Below are 17,681 nucleotides of genomic sequence, written 5' to 3' on the forward strand. Positions count from 1 at the left end.
ATACATACATAGTATATATTATGAGATATAAATAATAATAGCAAACACATAGTCTCACACTGAGTTCTGCGGCTTACAAGATACTGTAACAAGATCCATTTAATCTTAAAAATAAAAGGAAATGTGTCTCAGATTGTATAGGCACAGCTTCCATTAGTCAAGTTCAGGGTTGTTTTGTTTTGTTTTGTTTTGTTTTTTTGATGTAACTTGACTTTTATTTATTTTATTTATTAATTTATTCTTGTTACATCTCAATGGTTATCCCATCCCTTGTATCCTTCCCTCCCTCCCGTTTTCACCTTATTCCCCTCCCCTATGACTGTTCCTGAGGGGGATTACCTCCCCCTGTATGTGCTCATAGGGTACCAGGAAACTGGGACAGAGGGGAGGACATCCTATTGGGACTCTAGATGAGAGAAGCATGGGAGAATAGCAAAGTAGAAGGACCTAGAGGGTCCTAGAAACCTACACGTAGAACATTATGATAGGCAGATTTGGGCCCAGGGGTCCCGCTCAAACTAAGGCACCAGCCAAGGACAATACAGGCGGTAAACTTTAAACCCCTACCCAGATCTAGCCAATGGTCAGAACATTCTCCACAGTTGAGTGGAGAATGGAATATGACTTTCTCACGTACTCTGGTGCCTCACATTTGACCATGTCCCCTGGAGGGGGAGACCTGGTGGCACTCAAAGGAAGGACAACAGATTACCAACAAGTTCAGGTTTTTAAATCCGAAACCTAACCACTGTTCTAGAGTCCCCGGCTGCATGTAGCATGGTCTGGACAGCATTCAGGCGGGGGTGGGGTGGAGTAAGAGAATGAGAGCACCAAGGGGAGAGAGTGTTGCGATAAAATGAAATGGTAAATAAATCAAAACCGCACTTCCACGGGAGTAGTCAAGTACACTAAAGACATAACTGGATTTAGAAATCGCACGTAACACATGTTTAATTTTAACGTGTTTCATCTAGCACAGCCAAAATCCACTACATCAACACCAAGAGGTGCTGGCAAGGATACGGAGCGCTGGGAGCTCTGTTGCTGTGATGAAACACTGTGACCATGGCAACTTGAGGAGGAAAGGGTTTATTTTAGCTCACGCTTCCAGGTGACAGTCCATTCCTAAGGAAAATCAAGGCAGGAACTCAAGCTGGGCAGAAACTTGGAGGCAGGAACTGCAGCAGAGACGATGGAAGAGTGTTCCTCAATGGCTTACGCTCCCCCTCCCCTGACTTATTCAGTCTGTGTCTTACAAAACCCAGGACCACCAGCCCAGGGATGACACCAGCCACAATAAGATTGGGCCTTTCCCATCAATCACCAATTATTGAGAAAATGCTCTAAAAGCCCGCCTACAGCCTAATCTTATGGAGGCATTGTCTTATTTTTTTATATTTATTTATTCATTTATTTGTTTTACATCCCAACCGTAGCCCCCTCCTTCCTCTCCTCCTGGTCCCACATTCTTTCTCTCTTCCCAGTGTCCCCTCTCCCCTCCCCCTCAGAAAAAGGGACCCCTCTCCCACCTACCTATCCCAGCACATCAAGTCGCATCAGGACTGAGTGCATCCTCTACCAAGGTACCCTGACAAGGCAGCCCTGCCAGAGGGAAGTGATCACAAGCACGCAAGAAAGTCCTTGTCAGAGACAGCCCCTGCTCCCCTTACTAGGGGACCCACATGGAGACCAAACTGCCTATCAGGTACATATGTGTAAGTGGCCTAGGTCCAGTCCACACATGGTCCTTGGTTGGTGTTTCAGTCTCCAAAAGCACCCACCCCATCCCATGACCTCGTTAGTTGGCTCTGTTGGTCTTCTTGTGAAACTCCTGTTCCCTCTGGGTCCTTCTATCCTTCCTCTCACTCTTCCACAGGCTCTCTGAACTCTGCCCAATGTTAGGCTGTGAGTCTTAGCATCTATTTCAACCGTTGCTGGGTGGGGCCTCTGGGAGGACAGCTGTGCTAGGCTCCTGTTAGAAGCATAGCAGAGTGTTGTTAATAGTGTCAGGGGTTGGCTCTCTTGCATGATGTGGCCAGGCCTTAGTTGGACACTCTATCACTCTCTGCTCTTTCATTATCCCTGCCCATCTTGTAGGCAGGGTAAATTTGGAGTTGAAGTTTTTGTGGGTGGGTTGGTGTTTCCCTCCCTCTACTAGGAATCCTGTCTAGTTAGAGGGTGGCATCTTCAGCCTTCATATCTGTAGTTAGTAGGGGGAAGGGTCTCAGCTATAGTCACCCCCATATCTGAAGGCATTTTCTTACTTGAGACTCCTTCCTATCTGAGGACTTTTGCTCGTCAAAATGAAGTAAGACTATCCAGACCCATAATATAAATGATGGACTTGGAGTGCTGATGTGTCAATGCAGGTCTCTCTATTAAACTAAACATAAGTCTCCAGTACCAGACAGCCATAGCAGGGCAGCTGCTGATGTGGTACTATAGGCTTTCAGATGTGGCTGGAGGAGGGGGTTGTGTGGATGGGAACTCTGTACACTGTGAACAGTCCAAATACACAGACCTAAAAAAAGATAACTAATAAGGAAGGCTCTAGGGAGAATGCTTAATTTAATTCCCAGTGAGGAGGGCAAATAGAATAGACACCGGAAATGGTTGAAGAGAAAGAACCGGGCAGGAGCCCACCATAGAGGTCCTCTGAAAGACTCCACCCAGCAGGGAATCGAAGCAGATGCTGAGACTCACGGCAAACTTTAGGGTGGAGCTCAGGGAGTCTATTGGAAGAGTTGGGGGGTAGAAAGACCTGGAGGAGACAGGAGCTCCACAAGGGGACCAATGGAGCCAACAAACCTGGGTGAGATAGGGGGGCAGTGCAGAGACTGATGATGAACCAACCAACGACCATACATGGGGAGGATCTAGACAAATGCAGTAGATAGCACAGTCTTCTTGTAGGTCCCATAATATGGGAAGTACCTCTGACACGGACTCTGGTCCCCCACACGTTGATCACTTCCCCCTGGTGGAAGCAGCCTTGCCAGGCCACAAAGAAGAAGATGCAGGCAGTCCAGATGAGGCTTGATAGGCTGGGGTCAGATAATAGGGGAGGAGGGCTCCCCCTCTCTGTGGACTAGGGGGAGGGGAGCTGAGGGGTGGAGAGTGGGACTGAGAGGAGACCAAGGTAGGGGGCTACAATCAAAATGTAAAGTGAACAATTTTTTTTAAAAATTAAAAATAAAATAATTAATTTACAGATCTATAGATAAATATAGATGTTTCTAGCCCTTTCTCCCCTCCCAAGGAACTATACATCTAAATTTTACCAAAGAAAGAGCCCCCAGAAATTCTGAGCATCTATTTATGGCAAGCATGTAAGGTTGCTCGGGTTTCTTCCTATTGTATTTTGCCCTGCCAGCTTAGTTTACATTTCAACGACTGCGTGCTCCTTTCTACAAGTTCACTTTGCCTCTTCTCACTCCTTCTAGTATGTCCTTGGCGAGTTTAAAGTAGTTCCTTTCTTCTATCCAGTCTGGTTTCTATGGTTTCAGTTATCCACTGTCAGCACTGGTCTGAGCATACATTTATGGAAAGTCCCAGAAATAACAAAAAAAAAAAAAAAAAAAAACATGTACATTCCCAATTGCAAGCTATTCTGATTATTATAATGAACCCTTGTACTCTCTTGCACCATTCCACCCAGGATGTAAATTATCCCTTTGTCCAGAGTATCCACACGGTATGTATTCCCCACTCCTTACCGGGTAACTAATCACCAGATGGATCGTCACTGTAGCAGGGTGCTTTTGTTCAGGTAAACATAATGTTTCTTAATAATAGTAACAAAATGCCAGAGTGCCAGAGGCAGGGAAAAGCTGTAACATGCTTGCCTTAAGTGAAAAAGTGAAGAAGGTATGATAACAAAAAACAGAGGCCATGATAACACCAATTGTGTCATAGAATATTATCCCTGTTCTACTTTGTTACTCACTTTGAGTTATCATATCCTGCCTCTAACTGACCAATTAAACATGACCATGCATGTGTGTATGTAGGAAAAATTGTGCTGGAGAGAGGGTTTGGTGCAATTTATTTGCATTCCTTACAGAGAAGGAGAGACTGGCGTGCTTAGTTCATGGCTTGCGTTTAATAGCTCTGCTTGTGGAAGCTCATTGGATCCCAGCCTTGCTATGTCTTAGCTATGGTGGCTGATTTTCTCATTGTCACTTAGTTTTGTTTTGTTTTGTTAGTTCAATTCTAGCAGGGCTCTTTCTATGCAAACAGCAAATGGCCTGAGTTAAGGTTGTCTATTCAGCTCTTGAAAGTAGTCCATCGTTTCAAGGCTGGCCTGAAATCCAAGCATGTTCATTTATCATCTTAGAAGGCCCTATAAAGGTAGTAGAACTGGGAATCCCAACCAGGTACAGAGGGCTGGATATTAATGAAGATGATTCTGTATGCTGAAAGGCAGATGCTCCCACCTAGAACTCGGAAAGACACATACATCTCCCTACAGTGTCCATGCTGGGATGCAGGTTCTTTTCGTCTCACCGTTTCTCAAAAGCTGGATGCCCCAGCTTTCTTCAGCGCCTCCAGTTTCAGCACCCTGCGACTCAAAGGCCTAAGATCTCGCCTTCCATCTTTACATGAACTCAAAAGCAAAATCTCATGTTTAACGCTATCAAGAAACCCCAACTCCTGTGAGCCTTCTGCACCTTTGATCCCTTCAGTCCCCTCTGATGGCTCCTGGGAGTCCCCTGTAATGTCTAAGCATTTCAAAGGATGTTTGTTCTGGCTCTGTTTTGTTATTTCACATGATAATGCATAAGAATTATGAACATAATTAGGAGCTAACATTTTATGAAAACTGCTAGTGAACCTACATTGGTGTGTGATAAATGCTATATGGCTGCTGAGTATGACAGCGTGCATTTGAGTTTATTCATAGTGTACGGCTCCTAAACACTCCTTTTCCAGGCCGTTGTGAGAACAGGTGCAAAAATTAGGAATACAATTTGCCAATGGAAAAAAAAAAATACAAGGCTGTTCGTATGTACCATCTACTTAGCATCTCTAGGTATTTTTCTAGCATATTGAACTACTTTGGGAGTAGAAATGGGCCACGGGTCATATGATAGGCCCCATTCCTTGTATCCTTTTAACCATCAGATAACCATACTCCCATTTCACAAAGGAGTCAACTGAGACCCAAAGAGGTTAAGCAGTTTTCTCAGGGTCACACATCTAACGCTGTCTGGCCTTGAAGAGGCTCTCTTGTATCTCTTATTAACTCTCTAAAGAGCCAGCCTAGTTCCTCTACTGTGTCGAAAGAGAGCCTGGAGTTTGTGAAGAGTTTACACTGCAGATCCCTTTGAGTATCCTCCTTCCAGAACATTCTAAAAGATCAGTACTTCTGGCAAGGTTCCACTATTACTTATAAGGGTGAATGGTGAGCCAAGGAATTATGGAATCTGAGTGTAGCATGACAGCACTGTTGGGAAAGCCATTGAGAATGCTTGAATAGCCTTGCGTCTGAGCCATTCAGAAAGGGAGAAAGGGAGACGGTCCCTCCCCAACAGCCAGGCAGAAGGTCCCAAGGATGGGCTCTGTCTGAAGTCTGCAGGAAAATGTGGAGACAGAGGTTAATGTTCATGCTGAGGCATCATGAAACCAGCCAGTGATTTAGAAACTGGCCCGAGGCCAAACACAAAATACAGCCATAATTGGAGCCTTCCCAAGTAGAAAAAGGTTATTAGTGGAATCACATTAATCACAATGATTAATGCAGAGACCTAAGCTTTTTATTAAGTAAAAGTCTCAACAACAAAAAAAGAGGTATATGGACAAGAGGGTAGGGTTCCATCTTTGTAAAATATAGTCAACCAAGAAGGATAGTAAATATTTAGGATGCATTTTGAAAATCCAAAGCCTGGTGTCACAGCGATCACACTCAAGCTGTTCATACAAAGATGTTTGCCAGAAAGCACAGGTGCTCACAGGTGCCCATCGCTAGGCAGCCCGTCGCCCCTCAGTACTGCAAAAGGGCAGCCAGGCCAAAATATAGGAGGGGCTGGGAAACAGGGGAAGAAGCTGAGAACAGGGGTATTGCTGTTCGTGATTTTCTAGAGCTCAAAGCCCACCCAGGGCAGTGCCCAGGAGAGGTTATGTAGGAACTCCAGGCCTTTAAAAAAATCCTACACACACACACACACACACACACACACACACACACACACACACACACACACACACAAAATATAATAAATAGTGATGGAGTAAGATTTTGGTAACTTTGAATTGCCATCTGAAATATCTCTAGAAGTAAATTGAACAATGTAGAATACTTCAGAACCAAATCTGGGGCTTAATTTTTTGTGTTCATGTTTACAGCTTCTTAATCATTCCAATAAAACTAAAACTGATCGAAAAAAAAAAAAAATCCTCCACAGCATTGTGGCAGAGTGCATAGGCCAGAGCCTTACCCCTGAATTCAAGCCAACCTGGATGACGAAAAGCGATGAAGAGGATGGAGAAGAAGAAGGAGGCAAAGGAGGTTGAGAAGATGAGAAAGCCAGAACGTGCCCACGTCAGGAGGCGCCTGTGGCCTGACCATGGCCGTGGAGTTAAGTTTGCGCATGGCAAATGAACCAAGCATGCCCTTGCTTGTTCCTGTCTGCCCACTAAACCATTGTAGAACTGTGGCCAGATGTGGAAAGAGTTACCAGAGGATCCAAAATACAAAAGAAGTGAAAACCAGTGGGGAAAATGTTAATTTTAGGAAAAACAACTTGTTCCAAAAGAAAATAAAAAGGCACCCTCTCAAGCTCAGGGATGAAGAACACTGAAGTGTAGGCAAAAGACAGCAAATGTGGGCTTTTCCGTAGTTACATAATGCTAGAATTATATCAGCAGGGTGAAAGTGGCTTATAATTCCCATCTCCCCATAATAAGTCCTATCTAAAAATGATCAAGAAAGACAGAGCCATGATTCTTAGAAACCCAAAAGTAAATACCAAGAGAAAACAATTAAAAACTCAAGGTGCTTCTGAAGAAATGGAAAAAGGTGGTGAAACAAAGACAGACTGGATATTTTTTTTAAGTAAGTCTTCCCGTACTGCTTGGCCTTTTAAAGTATAGAAACGGACCTCTTCAACAAAAAGTGAAAAAAAAATCTTAAAAAGTAAGGCTTCTTCATAGGCTCTTTTGCTTCCATCTAGTAATTTTAATTATAATAATAAATCTGCGTTAGATGACGGGAATCTGTGGTACTAATGAGAGGTGAAAGTCATTACCTCCACCCAAAGTCACTGCCAAAGACAAAACACACCCAGCAGCCTGGCCAGGGGACAAGGGGCCAGTTTCATAATTTCTGGTGCCCAGAACAGAATACTCAGGAGTATATTTGCTCGGCCAGTAGGAATCAGAACTGGAGTGTTCCCGTCTCCTTTGCAGCCAGGGGCATGAGGAGTCAGTATAGGAAAAAGGCATGCAGAAGGCAGCGGGACATAGTGCTAACACATGCCAGCTGATGGCTGCCAATCAGGGACAGCGAGGACCTCTTCCTCCTGCAGGCCAGTGCATCAAGTGCAGTGTGAGCCACGCTGTGTGCGTGGGCAGCAGGAAAAGGAAGCCTTTGGCCCATAAGGCTGGACCTCTCCCTTTGACTGAGTTGTCCAAACCCTATGTCCCTTCCAGCAAGGATACGTTTTGCTGTTTACAATGAGAATGAAAAAGATTTAAAAAATAAAAAATAAGCAGTATAGCCTGAGAAGCAGGTTTAGTGGAGAAACAAAGAACTTGGAAAATCTAGAGGAAATTTCTTTGCGACACCCTGGTTAGAAGGAAAGGAAAAGATCACACAAACATGGCAACCTGGGGACTAGATGAATGGACTCTTTTTTTTTTTTAAGATGTATTTATTTATTATGTATACAGTACTCTGCATGCATGTACACCTGCAGGCCAGAAGATCTCATTATAGATGGGTGTGAGCCACCATATGGTTGCTGGGAATTGCACTCAGGACCTCTGGAAGGGCAGCCAGTGCTTTTAACCTCTGAGCCATCTCTCCAGCCCCGATGAATGAACTCTTGAAAATGTCATAAATGGCCTTCTTGAATTTGGCACTGGGAAGTGGCTCAGTCAACAAAGTGTTCACGAGGATGTGAGTCCAATCCCAGAACCTAGGTAAAAAGCAAAGCAGGGAGGGCATGGCGGCACACATAGTCCTGGCTGTGGGAGACCAAAAACAGGAGGGTCCCTGCTCTTTACAAGCCAGTCACCCAACCTGAGGAGCAAGCCTCCGACCGATGAGAGACCCTGGGAGGAGGCAAGGAAGGTAGACAGAGCCTTATGAAACCTCTGACCCCCACATATATACGCACACGGAACTTCCAGGGCAACCTGGGATTCTGGCACATCAGATAAGGACGGAGCCATAAAAAAAAAAAAAAAAAAAAAATGAGTTTTGTTTTGTTTTGGGGTTTTTTTTTTAATCATTGTTGTGAACCTAGGTGTTTCCCCCAAACTAGTACATTAAGAAGTACAGACAAAATCTGAAAGGAAATGTATGTACCACTTTCAGAATATCCTGACATGGCTGTCCTGGTCTCAAGTCCTCCAAGGGCTCTGCATTGCACTGCCAAGCCCCTCCCCACTGTTAACTCTATCCTTACACCCTTCCCAAAACACTCCTCATGCCCCACCCACTGTCATCAAAGCTCCTCAAACTGGCACACTCCCACCCCACTAGCCCTAGCAGGGGGTCTCTCCTGAGAAGATCTATTCTCAGCAATCCATGGGCCTCACCATTCCTTTTTATCCAGAGCTTAGATGAGGTCGGCCCCAATCACCCTGTGTGAACACTACTCCTCCCAAACACTCCCCTGGCCCCTTTGCTCTGCGTTATGGTTCTCCAGAACATTCACTGTCATCTAGACTGCTATACAACTTACTTCTTTGTCCAGTGTGTTCGCTGTGTCCTCCAAGTACACTGAGGGTACGTCTCAAATGAGGTGCTCTGTTCTTTTGTCACCTCTGTGTCAACAGAGGTTCCACCAAAGCGAAATCTTTTCAGCATTCCCATATTCCCACATAGTACTCAATCTCTAAAATCAAGGTGTCAGCCAAGTCAGTGTCATCCAGGGGTCTGATTCCCACACCACAATCTTCTCACTATGGTCCCTGAAATCAGAAGAGGAAAGGAAGCCCTTGTACCTCTTTCCTAAAAGGACACTGATCTCATACCTAAGTGTTCCCCCTCATGACCATATCTCTCTCACAGGCTCCACCCCCTAAGACCATCACATTGAGTGCTGGGCTTTAATTTATGAATTTTGAGAGACACAAACATTCATCCCACATCACAAGCCAAGGACAGTGAACACTCAGAAGAAAGGAACCTTCTGGAGTGTGGTGTCTAAGGAAGCAGGCAGAGGCCAGGACAGAGCCATGGCTGGAGGCCTCCACCCAGACACAGGCCAGATAGGAAAGCAAGCTAAAGAGGCAGAGTCAAGATGGACCCCAGCTCCAAGACACTGAGAAGGAAATTTTTTATCCCTGAGGTCTCATTTTCTAAAAGGTCAAGTGCCTTTGAGAGTTCTGAGTCTCTGGACCCTAGAGGAAAGAGTCTCTGAAGAAGTAGCTGGCATCATTGTCACTGATTTGTTGCAAGGCCTGAGCCTCTCTGGCCCACCGTAAGGCACCAACCTGTGGTGCAAAATGAGCTCAGGGCCTTGAGGGATACACATCCCTAGACTTAACTGGCAAGATTGTTTTCTAAAAGAAAAAAAAAATTTGGTCAAAGTATCTTTTCAGCATTGCATGGCAATGTGATTCTTTACAGAGAAACTTACTATATAAATTCCCTCTGCCCTATGGCACAACTTTAAATATCTGAGTATTTTAATTTCTTGAAGTTAGTCAAGCAAGCACCCGAGTAGGAAGGACGGCAGAACATTTGTGCCTGACTGCTGTTTAAAGTCATATGGGATGGATGCACTCCCAGGAAGAAGAGGGTAAACCACACACAGCAGAATTCTGCAAGGGGAATGTGAGCTTCTTACTTGAGCCTTGGAGGACCAGTTCTTCTCTGATGATAACTTTACTTGCAAAAAACGCCCAAAGAGATCCAGATAGATAGACAGAGACAGACATACAGAAAAGCAAGCAGGCAGTCAGACAGATGGGCAGGCAGGCAGATAGGCAGGCTAAAATAGATAATAGACAAATGAGATAGATGATAGATACGATCGTTAACTGGCAGTTACTTATGTATGTTTATGAGATGTGATATAATAGTTTGATTTATGTATACAGTGTAGAATGATTAAATAAGTCTAATCAATACCTACAATTTTATATCCCTTCATCATCTACTTGGGTTTTTTTATTCTATTATCTTAGCAGCTTGGAATATTGAACACATTATTATTGATTGCCATCACTGTGCTATCAATAGGCCACCCAAACATATTCTCCTAACAGAAACTGGGTATCTTTGAACTAGCATTCTTTAACATGAAATTTAGTGAGGACAACAAAATCGTTTGCTAAGAATGCCTAAGCTGCGTCCTGTCTGTGGAAATAAAAAGCAGATCGTTCTGCCATCTCACCAAACAGAGAATATGTAGACTTGTGTCCTACAGGGTGAACAAAACTAGTGGAAGTTGTCAAGCAAATCTCCCCAAATCCTTCTATTTATATTGGTTTTAGAAAATACTGTTTATTACCTACGTTTTGCCTCTGCTGCCACTTGAGATTTGAATTTTAAGCACAGAAGATGTGTCATCTACGAGGCTTTTCAGATTTCACATTCAGCTCTGAGCATGAGCCCATAGCATGTACTCAGTGCGTGCTATTTTTCAGTTTCTTGAAAAACAAGCTTCAGTCCAATTTTCCAAAGCATCCTTGGCCCACATCGACTCAACATCATGATGAATAAACTTCCCCAATTCTCAAATTGGCATTTCAACACGATCCCATCACTCTCTGTCCTGTGTGACGTTGCTTTTATGAAGTGACTGAAGCTGTGCTTCTGCATGCAAGGTGACTCCCAGAAGCTTCGGGTGCCAGTGATAAAGATGAAAGAATGGCAAAGACAGCTACGGAAACCATGGTTCCAACTCGGAGTGAAAATTCTGACTACGTTCAGAGGGAATGTCAAATTTAGTAACGTCTGTATTCTAGAAGATTCCACCATGCATTCAATATAAAAACAACAAAGGTAATGTGTAAAAGTGCTTAAGGACATTTTACAGCCCAGCAACTCATTTTTTGTAAGAGTCGCTTACATTTTCCGGTTAGACTTATGGGGAAAGGCGTATGCTATAATAGTGGAACTTGCCATTGCTCTGGAACCATGCCTGTATTCAGAAAGGCATGTTTCAACTGTTTATCCTATTAAGTCTTTATCAACTGACAGATGTACAAAGTTTGCTTTCCCCAACCCACTCCACTATGTGATAGCCATGTCTATGAGGTTACAGCTCTCTCGCTCTCTGTCTCTCTGTGTCTCTGTCTCTGTCTCTCTGTCTCTCTGTCTCTGTGTGTCTCTGTCTCTCTCTCTCTCCCTCCCTCCCTCTCTCCATCTCTCTCTGTTTCTCTGTCTCTCTCTGTTTCTCTTTCTGTCTCTGTCTCCGTGTCTCTGTCCCCCCACCCCCACCCCTTGCTCTCGCTATCACTCTCTCGCCCTTGCTCTCTCCAACCTGAAGGCTTTGTGTCTCTCTTACCTATGCTCACCCTCCACATACACAGGCAACAGATAAGACTGTCCCTCAGTGGGTAGAGTCTCTGCAAATAGCTCCCTCTTGTGTCTATGTGTCATGGCAACACTGAAAGACCAAAACGTACCGGCAAGTAGGATCAATTCACTTATTCACTGGCTAACATTTTTTTCTTTTTATACTAGTCCTTCAGAAATAAATAGTAAGGCTTTCCATCATATTGAAAACCATACCTCTCTGTAACCTGAGCAATGATCATTTGCCTATATGTACATGCCATTATCCCTGCAGAAGGTGAAATCTTAAACGTTGCTGGGCTTACCTAGCTGTGTCTTCGCTGCCCTGTGTGTCTCTCTTCACAGCTGGTCCTCCTTCTTGTCATCACAGGCTGGGGAGAAGATGCACTGCCCTGGATGAAGAGTGATATTGACACTTTGACAACTGAATTATTTTATATACCTACCCTCCCTTTTTGTATCAAAATGATTTTCATTAACCATAAAAATGATGCCAGAGAAATACAGATAAGTATCCATTTATTCTACTTAATTTCATGGACGTTGTATCATGCCAGTAAAATATAAAATAATAATAAATATAAGAGCATTAAATAAATAAAATAGCACCAAAGAAGGGTACATAATAGATTGACATCTTTAAGTTGCCTTATGTCCCTCCCAAATCTGTGCTAGACCAGGGCTAGGGAGACTCCAAAAGAGGCATTACAGTAAGCAGTGGCTTTTCAGCTCTTATGATGACTTTGATATCATTCTTGGTTCTGCTATAGGAAGGCATTAGTTAGAGCTTCACACATTTTTCACATTCAGCCTCTTTGGCTTCATCCAGAGAATCTAATACACTCAAAGCTTCTTTAGTAAACTCATGCCCAAGAGTTCTCCTAGGATAACACAGTGTCCTTCTTGATCTCGCCAGCATTTTTGGCCAAATCATTTCAGACTCATGTCTGGTTCCATAATTGCTATAGATAATTTCTAAGAATTGCATTATGGATTTTAAACTTCTAGTGAATTTTATGTGTGTTCAATCACATCAGTAAAATTTAAATAATAGTCTTTTTGTGTTTTAAATGCATTAGTCCTTACCATGGCTTCTTTACCTTTTTTTTTTTTTTTTTTTTTTTTTTTTTTTTTTTTTTTTTAATACACCTGTGAGCAGGCTCTGATCCCCAAATCAGAAAACCCACGTATAATAATCCTTGTATGGTACATAAGCCTCTCCATTTATTTCTTGATTCGCTTTCAAAGTCTGGGCTTCTCATACTAAATGTTTTCTGAGACTGTTGACACCTCATTTCAGGTGAGTTGCTATTCCTGGGCGGGCAAATGAGCGTTTAGCTGAGTTCCTTCCTAGGCATTCACTTTGCCTCTACCTAGTAGAGCATGGGGAAAATACGAGCGTGCCAACCAAAGAACCTACCTTCAAGGAACGTGGAGCCCAGCGAGGGTCCAGACAACACGCTGCTAGTTAGAGCACAGGAGACCTGATGGTGCCATGCATCTTTGCCACATGACAGTCCCTCTGTGGACGTGGTGAGGACGCCACGAGCCAATACATGTACACAAATTACAGCGGGAAAGGAAGGAAGGGCCTGTGAGCTCCACCGTGTGTTATGCAAGTTGCTGATTTGTAAACTCTCCTCCGCTGAAAGGGCTAGACAGGTGGCTCTGCAGTTAAAGGCGCTTGCCCCGCCCCCCCCCCCTCCCCCACCCCCAACCTTGGGTTCCATTCCCAGAACCCACAGGGTGGGAAGAAAGAACTGACCCCATGAGAGTTGTTCTCTGAGCCTCCACACATTCGGTAGCACGAATGTGTGCACACAGACAGACAGACAGACAGACAAAGTGAGTTTGTAGTTTGAAAGTGATATGTCCCCCATAGGTCCGTGTGTTTGAACGCATGGTCCGCAGCTGGTGGTGCTGGTTGGGAAGGATTTGGTACTTTGGGAGCTGGAGGCTTCCTGGAGGATGTCTCTGGGGGTGAGCTTGTTGGTTTTACAGCCTGGCCTCACCTGTTCTTCCATCTTTCTGCCGGGCCCGTGCTCCTGCCGCCTTGCCTCCCCGCCCTGATGGATTTTATCCCTCTGAAATCACAAGCAAAAGTGAACCCTCTCTCTTTCTCTCTCTTTCTCTAACTTTTTATTGGCTCTTTGTGAATTTTACCTCATGCACCCCAATCCCACTCATCTCCCCGTGCCCTCATACCCAACCTCCACCCTTGCAACCTCCCACCAAAGAGGGGGTGAAAATCTTGTGGTGGAAGCTGGCGAGTGTCACAGTGTGTCCCGCAGTGTTCTCTTTTGTCTGCACATCTTTACTTACAAACGTTCATTGCAGTGAATGGTCCTCACCTGGACATCATGGGAGAGTTAGCCGGGGGGCGTGGGACCAGTTCTGCACAGCCCTAATTCATCAACATGGCCCCCAGGTGGGAGCCCAGACCAGGGACATCCACCTGGCCTTTAGTGGCTACCTTGTCTCTGCCCTTTTGTACCTGCGTTTGATAACTAAATGAACATTCCTCGGCATTTACTCTGCTTCGGGACTTCAGGGCTTCTTAAAGTTCTGATAAGTAACTGAACTTAGCAAAATGTTAACTATTATTTCTTCAGATATTAAAACACCTCTTATTTCTACCTGAAACTTCTATTGCAATACTGATGGTGTCACAGAGGTTTGTGCCATTTGCTACTTTGTTGTCTTGTGTTGTTTTTTTCTTCTGTGCTTCAGCTGGGATGATTCCTACTGACTTTACGCCAAGTTCACCCATTGTTTCTTCTTCAGCACCCAGCCCTTTTGTTAAACTCACCTGATTAATTTTTTTTTTGTTCTGATGTTTTACTTTTCAGTTACATGGATCTTGGGTTTTTATTTAGCTATGAACCAATCTCATCTTTTCACCCAATTTGTTGACAATTTTCTCTAACTTATTTATTTATAGTAGTTCGTGAAAATGCCCATCATGGGAATAAAAAAGGCAGAAGCCGATTCACAGAGAGAACTCAACCAGAAACTCCAGCATAGCTGTTTGCTTCACCCACAGATTTTAGTAGTGAGCTGTGAATTAATGATGTTGCTTTTCTTTGCCCACTCAGTTTGGCTTTTCCAGTCGTCTCCGCTGGATGTTGTGAACAATTGGCCTCCCTATGGCTTCTGTCTGCTATTGCTACTTGTCCCTTTGCCTTAACTTAATATGTGCCTAATAAATTCATTCATTAAAAGCAAAAGCAAGGTTGATCTTCCTCTGGAGAGTACAGAGCAGCCTGTGTGTTGAATGCTTGGTCCTCAGCTGCTGTATGGAGATGGTAGAAACATTAGGAGGCAGGATGAAGCTGCAGGAAGCAGATCGCTAAGGATACACCGTTGAAGGCTATACTTGAACCTTGTTTCTCCTCTCCTCCTCCCTCCTTCCTCCTTTCCTCCTCCTCCTCTCCTCCTTCTCCTTTTTTCTTCTTCTTATTCTTCTTCTTTGCTTCTCTCCATGTCCAACATGACATGGAGTAATCTCCTGCCCCACACTCCCACTGCCATGATATTCTGGCCTGGTACGTGAAAGCCAGGTAGCCACAGACTGGGCCCTCTGAAATTATGAATTAAAGCAATTCTGTCCTCTCTCAACTTGTTCTCTCAGGCATTTTTGTCACCAAAACAAAGGAAAGTGTGATGGATACAGAGCAATTTCTAGAATTGTGTCTGCCTGAGTGGTGATTGCATGATAGACTTTCATCCAGCACTCACCCAAAGCACATGCCTCCTTTAAATGCGCTCTCTCTCTCTCTCTCTCCTCCCTCTCCTCCTCTCTCCCCTCCTCCTCTCCCCTCTCCTCTCTCACTCTCTCTTCTCCTCGCGTCTCTCCTCTCGCTCTCTCTCGCTCTCTCCTCTCTCTCTCCCCTCCTCTCTCTCTCTCTCTCTCTCTCTCTCTCTCTCTCTCTCTCTCTCTCTCTCTCTCTCTCTCTCTCGCTCTCTCTCTCTCTCTTTCAATAATTAAAAAATATGGTGGTCAGATGGAGATTTGGGACCAAAAATATAAAAGATTGGAGATAATGAGTTACCTTACTATAGGTTCCACTGTACCTCTGGCCTAGCATGGCTTCGCCACACAACCTCTGTTTCTACCTCTCGGCCTCCTGGCAGGAGAACACATGAACTGCTGTATTGAAGAGTTTAGTAATGTTTCAAGTGGGTCCCAAGATGGCCCTCTTTAACACCTTCCCTGTGACCATTGACAGGACTAAGCACTGGTTTCAGAGCCCTGTAACAAACCCAGAAACTCTTACTGAGACTCCCAACCCCAGTACACATTTGGCTACAGTACGAAATGCCCAGGCTCCATCAGCATCCTTGGTGTTGGTCCCGGCATGGAATTGTTTTCAAAAGTTCCTCATAGGTAGCTGAGATTGGGGCCCACAGCACTTGCAACTGAGCACATGGACACGGAGACCTGTTCCAGGTTTGACTGCCCAGAGAGACAGAGATGAGACAGAGATACAGAGGGCTCCTATTCTCAGAGATCAGCCTAGGGCTCTTTTGCTAACTGACAATGGTTATGAAAGAGCATGCCCAGCTACTTACATTTCTGGGCAGCTTTCTTTCCAACCTAGGACTTTAATTGAGCCCAGTCCCTAGAGCCCTTCAATAGCCAGCCAGGAGAAAAAGAAACCCATAATCAAGACTCGCTATTGGACTCAATCTTCAAACCCAATTCAATCAAAAAAAAAAATTCCCACAAGCTTTATAAGAGATACGTGTCCTCATTCTCCAGCAGCTTGAAATAGCCTGTAGGCGACACCTGAGCCCCAAGCTCTGGACACTTCTGATTAAGTCTGACTCTCAGACAGCTAGCTTAAATGCAGGAAGTGTTCGGACAGTAGGCAGGATCTCCTTGGCTGTGTGCACATGCAGTTCCAAGCCAGTGGTGCCATGAAGTTAAAACGCTCGCCAAATGGGCCTCAGACCCAGCTTTCCCCGAACACCCCCTTTTGAATTCTAACAATGAGTTTAACATCCCTGCCCTGGGTCCGTATTGGACTAGGAGTCAGCCAGGATTTCCTTCTGGGAGTCCAGCCAGGAGTTTGAGGGCCAGCCTGATCTACCTATGACTGCTGATCTCTTTGTATTCCCCATATCAACCCTAGCTCTCACTCAAACTGCCCTCCTGGCTAAGGACAACACTAACCTTGCAACTGTAAGCTCCCTTTCTCCACATAGTCAAGGCCACCCACTGGTCACCTGTTCACTAGCTGAGAATTTTCTGGGAATGGATGTTGAAAGTGGGCACGTATCCTCTTGAGTCTCTGTGGTCCTCTGCTTACATGTCCATTTTCTGGCCCACAAAAGGCTTCCCAAACTCCAACACTTGCAGAAACAAGTTTAAGTTGCTCAAAGTATTTCAGCATTTTTTCAATTAAGTGCTGTATTTCTAAACCACCCTCACTGAGTCTATGCACTGTGTTTGTATCAGGGTCTCCAGCCACTGTCTCACTAACTGACTTACTGCCCTTGCGCAAGACCCAAGTTCCTGAGACTCTAAGACATCCAATCAAGAGTGCTGGTGTAAGCCGGGCAGGAGTGGCACACACCTTTAATCCTAACACTTGGGAGGCAGAAGCAGGTGAATCTCTGAGGTCAAGGCCAGCCTGGTCTAACAGAGCAAGTTCCAGGACAGTCAAGACTATTACACAGAGAAACCCTGTCCTAAAAGCAAACAAATAAACAAAACAGTTCTGGTGCGTGGAAATCCATAATTCTTCAGCTAGAAAGAGATAGTATCCTATTACTACATCCACTTCCCAAAAGCTAGGCATTAAATACACAAGTATTAAAAAATACAATTCTTTTTTTTTCCCCTCAAGACAGGATTTCTCTGTGTAGCCTTGGCTGTCCTGAACTCGCTTTGTAGACCAGGCTGGCCTCCAACTCACAAAGATCTGCCTGCCTCTGCCTCCCTGAGGGGTGGGATTAAAGGATTGCATCCCATGCCCAGCTA

This window comes from Acomys russatus, chromosome 16 (genome assembly GCF_903995435.1).
Source record: "Acomys russatus chromosome 16, mAcoRus1.1, whole genome shotgun sequence".
In the NCBI taxonomy this organism is placed as follows: domain Eukaryota; kingdom Metazoa; phylum Chordata; class Mammalia; order Rodentia; family Muridae; genus Acomys; species Acomys russatus.